The 5,131-nt window shown below is 52.2% G+C and overlaps 1 pseudogene; it reads right to left on the bottom strand.

Moving 5' to 3' along the window:
- Positions 1–1,719: 1,719 nt before the first annotated feature.
- LOC136524049 (protein trichome birefringence-like 37) lies at positions 1,720–3,296 on the bottom strand (annotated as a pseudogene).
- Positions 3,297–5,131: the final 1,835 nt, after the last annotated feature.

Raw genomic sequence — 5,131 nt, 5'->3', positions numbered from 1 at the left:
GCATGCATGCAGCGCCACGGTGGCCCGAGTAGGGACCGCGGGCATAGCTGCGGCCTCGCTGTGCCGGAGGTGGTGCACGACGGCCCGCTCCGTGCGACGCGGCGTCGATAGAGGAGGTGCGTGGGAGGCGCTGCGCGGGGGAGCTGCTGGTCCAGCGCGAGCAGGGGGGCTCGCGCGTGAGGTGGGGGAGGGAAGACCGGCGATGGACGGGCGGTTGGCGTGGCTCGACGACGGACGGCCACGGTACACCGGGGGTGGCTGCGGCGGTGACGCAGCCACCACGGGGACGTGGCGTGGGGCAACGCTATGGGCCTGTAGAGCGCTTGCGCATGCTCGCGAGGGGAGGGCTGGCTACGGGCGGACTGGAGCTAGGACGCCTCCTCTTCGGCAGTAGAAAAATAGAGGGAGGGGGAAGCAGCGCGAGGCTCGGCCTCCACGTGAACGTGAACGCAGGGTAGGTGAAACGAGCGGCAGCTGTAGGTCGGTGCAGTGGAGGAGAGCAGCCCGGCGTCGGCTAGCGAGCGTGGCATGCCTGCGACGACGGTGGCGCTGAGGCGACGGAACGTGCATGCGGAGTAATGACGCCGCAGAGATGGGTCGAGCGGTCATTGGCTTTAGTGCGAGCTCAATCGCTGTGCTACCTGCCTGCGCGCGTGCTTGCTTGACTTGCTGTTCACTGTTACCGCGGCCAAAGGCCCAATGGCCGAACCCGTTTCATTTTCTTGATGTTTTAACGTAATTATTTAGTGGCCCAAACAAGCTCCAAACAATACCAACCACCATATCATCACAAGTACTTAGTTTGGTGCAACCCACTAAATAAGAATATAGCACTAGTGTTTAACTATATTTTCTATAATTAATTTGCCAAAATGGCATTGCCTACCAACATTTCAAAGTTAAGGCTTAGTTTTAGACTAACAGCTACTACCACTTTTATCGAAATTTTTGGATACCCAAACATTATTAATTTCGCCTAACGAATATTTCACTCATTAACCTGCACTATATACTAGCACACGAAGCGGGATACTTAAGCACCTTTTTGCTATTTAGGCCAAATACTCTACCAAAAATGGCATTCGCAACATAAGTTCATTGCCCCGCCAATTGAACAAAACGTTCTAGTTTGAATTACGGATTCGATTTCGAAAGCTCCCAAATATACTATTAAACAACCTTTACTCACCAGAACAAAAATTGCATTCTCATCTACTAAACTTGCACTTCAAATTTTATTTAAGTACCAATTACAAGTTATATCTTATTTTTTTATAAAAATTGTTTTTCATGCTTAATCAAATAAACAAGCCATTCGCTATTCATTTGCCATCAGGCATTTTAAGCACTAGTCCATATGTCATACCAACTTGTAGAAACAAAACATCTAGGAACTAATTAACCCGTTGTTCAATATAATTCATCAAAATTGACACTTTTAAACATAAGTTAAATTTTAAAATCCGAGAAAATCGTTTCGGTAAATCCTCTTAGGTCTAAATTTCGGTGCTAAGCAAGCTCGTAACACCAGATGTGTTACAGAGATATGGAAATCTTTTGCGTATTCGAGAAAAAGATGTACTAACGATGCAATTGCAATAATTCTGAAAATGAACAGTCATACAGTAAACCTATCATCACACTCCAACTTGCAGTGTGAGGTTACATTTCAATAAATCTAGCTAGAGAAGCTAAACACAATGATCTTCCATGAAGGCTAGCAACACCTACATGCCTACAAGTAAATGACAAATACGTCAAACAGCGTCACAGCTAGAAAAGAAGAGCTTTATTCGTTCAATTTCTTTTTGAAAGAAGAATTATTGGTTCATCTATGTCTGCTGCAGGGGCATGGCATACATGATGTGGTTCCACGCGTCCGGGAGTCCGGCGATGCACCAGTGCGTGCAGTCCATGCCATCCCGCCCCGGCCCGCCGTACACGGACGGGTGCGTCGATCCTGAGCTGCGACAGCGCGGTGATGTCCAGCAGCGACACCGGCGCCGTCATGGCGTCGATGACGCCCCGCACCACGGCCTGCACCGGGGCCAGGCTTGTCGTGCCCCCGCCGGCCGCGTCCGTGGCTTCCTGCAGCGGCCGCGTCTGCTTCAGGCAGCTGCCTCCGCCTCCCGCTGGTGCCGTCCCTGCTTGGCTCTCCTGCTGCTTCGACCTACATACACACAATATTCCAGTTTGTTTGCACGCGAGATCAGAGACGGATACAGGGTCTGCAACGGCTGGTGGCCGGGAACAGATCTCTGAGCTCACGCACATGTAGAAGACCCTGGTTTTGGAGGCGTCGACGTTGGCATCGACCCAGCGCGCCCATGTGGAGAGCGCCTTGGAGAAGGCCGTCAGCCGGTCCATGGCCCGGTACGTGCTATTCCCGTCCTGCACGTAGTCCCACCTGCACGCACGCAGAGCATGGCATTATTGGCTTCGATGAACACAACAGTGGTAGCTTCTGGTTGTGGCGATCGACCACATACACTTGGCTGGCGCCCCTGTAGGTCCACCAGTGCCATGTGTTGCAGACGAGCAGGTGCGCGCCGAGCCACTCGCTGGCGTTCCGCATGGAGTCCAGCTTTAGCACCCGGCCGATGTCCTCCTGCACGACGTCCACCAGGAACGTTGTGTGGTACAGCACCAGTAAGTAATAGGTCGTAGTCCTGACGACAAATTAAGCAGATCAGGCGCAGAGCCGCAGAGCTAGTTGTTGAATGTGGACACGGTACATTCCGATCCGGACGAGAGCTAGGCACAGCTAACCTCGAAGCGCACGGCCGAGACAGGCTGGCCGCTGGTGAAGGTGGCGCGGACGGGAGCGGCGGCAGCGTGGAGCATGCAGGCGAGGGACACCCACTGGTGGTTCATGCTCAGCGAGTCCCCCACGAACATCACCGTCTTCCCGCGCCACCTACTCAGGAAATCGGCGCTGTCAAACCTACATATATATAGAGAGAGAGAGTGAGTTGTGCAGCGATCCAGCACTTTATTTGCACTTGGGCATGCAGCTGGTGATGATCCACCTGACCTGGGCAGCCGGCAGTTGGCGGGGCTCCACCGGAACTTGAGGTAGTCGTCGTCGGGGCGGCCGTTGCGGCGGCAGTCGAAGACGTCCGGCACGAACGGGAGGTGGACGCGTCGTACAGCGGGTACGACTTGTCCGCCACCCACCTCCCCCGGAACAGGTCGCAGCCAGCCTGAGCCGAAGCCGATATGATCCCCGCTAGGACGACGATCATCGTGAGCACCCAGCCATGGCAGACCAGACTGGTACGTCTGGACGGCGCCATGTTTAATTTACCCTGCCAGGGGCAACGGCAGTGGCTGCGTCATTATATACAGCGATCGACATGGATCGATCGCTTGGTTTTGAAGCACATATATATCCTACCGCTGCTGTTTCCTAAGCTGCTGCTGCGCGCATTCTCTCGGATCGATCGTTGCGTAGCAAGACCTGCTTGGAGTCTAACTCAAGTTACTCAGCTGGCTCGGCTGGCTATATAGGTAATCTGAATCTTTGTAGGTTCCATTTGGACCCCAGGCCATGTGAAATGTGATGTGAGGGAGAACGGAGTGGACCTGAATTGACCACGGCCCCGCTCATCCGGACGAGACACGTGAACGCTGCGTCCAGCGTGGAATTTTCGTCAAAATAATGTGGAGCGTGGATCTCAGAGTGCTTGGTTCAGTGGGGTTCTAGCGTACAATGGAGGACAGCTAACGTTGTTTAAACACCCACTCTCTTACCTCTAATTATATATTAGCTCTGCCTGCTATGCTACAATGGATGCTTCGTGTTATTCCAGGAAGAAAGAAACAACACCTCTTATAGTACGCGCTTCGGTGCTCATGCTAGGTGGAGTCATGCCAAACTGTCTTGAGATCTTGCACTTGGTGTCATGGCTAAAACGCTAATCCATGGGCATCATCCCCGCCAAATCATTTAGAACCGTACCATCACGGAAAAGATATCGCTATCAAATTTCAGCGACAGTTGATAGAACTCATGCCAGAATTGATAGGGCCTTTTGTACTGCATGTTGGGAAAGCGGTTCCTGAACAGGTTTAGGGGAGGAGAGTGGAAAAAGGCGGCTAGGGTTTGTCGGCAAGAGTTGGAAGGGAGAGCCCCTCTTTTCCTCATGTTCGAGGCATTATATAGGCAAGCGGAAATTTACAAGCGACCCCCCGATGGGGGTGGGTTTCACATGCCACTCCAATGACACTAATTGGTTCTCTTCTAGGAGACTTGACCCATATGAATATGGCATGTCCCAACAATAGCCCCTCATCTATTAGGTTATGGCCGGTACTACATGACCTAGTAGATGCTCATACTAGAAGAGGCACAACACAACTCAAACCGTGGTTGTGAGAACTGCCCTTCGCAAACCACACGTGCACGCTTCACTAAAAACTCCATCACAAAAACCCCGTGGGAAAAAAGGGCATGGAGAAAAGAGCACGTGCACGACTTAAACCTATACATGTTCTAATCCCCGAGGCTTCAAGCTCCGAGTGCCTTCATCTTTCGGATGTCTTCATCTTCGGGGTTCGGCTCCTTCTACTCGACGTGCAGGTCTTCATCTCTAGGACCTTCTCGATGTGCGGGTCTTCATCTCCGTCTTCTCGGGGTACAAGTCTTCGTCTCCTAGGCCTTCAGCTCCGGCATCTTCACGACGCGTAGGCCTTCGTCTCTGAGGTCTTCTTGATGCGTAAGCCTTCATTTCTAGTATCTTCTCAACGCGCATGTCTTCGTCTCCAGGACCTTCACGCCGGGAGCTTCACTTGATGATGTGTCTTCTCTTTGAAGATGGATGTAGTTGTCATGGTTGGAGTAGTCGATGTAGTTGAAGTAGTCATGGTCTAAGGTTGCTGTGAGGCCTTCAATCTTCGCTCACGAGCGTCGGGCAAAAAAGACTTCATGCCCCGAAGTGGATTGTCCTTCTGGTGTGATCCCCTAGCCCCTCTTGGTCGATGCTCGTGACTGAATCCTTCGCCGCTCATGGTGTGGTCGATGTAGTCATACTAGTCGAAGTAGATGTTCAGACCCAAGTTGCCGATGTAGACGCCGATGGAGATATTGTAGAACTTGGTGTCAAAGGAGTTGATGTGGCCCTTCAAACTT

The sequence above is a fragment of the Miscanthus floridulus genome, chromosome 18, assembly GCF_019320115.1.
Source record: "Miscanthus floridulus cultivar M001 chromosome 18, ASM1932011v1, whole genome shotgun sequence".
Taxonomy (NCBI): Eukaryota; Viridiplantae; Streptophyta; class Magnoliopsida; order Poales; family Poaceae; genus Miscanthus; species Miscanthus floridulus.
This window is presented reverse-complemented; position numbering and strand designations above follow the sequence as displayed.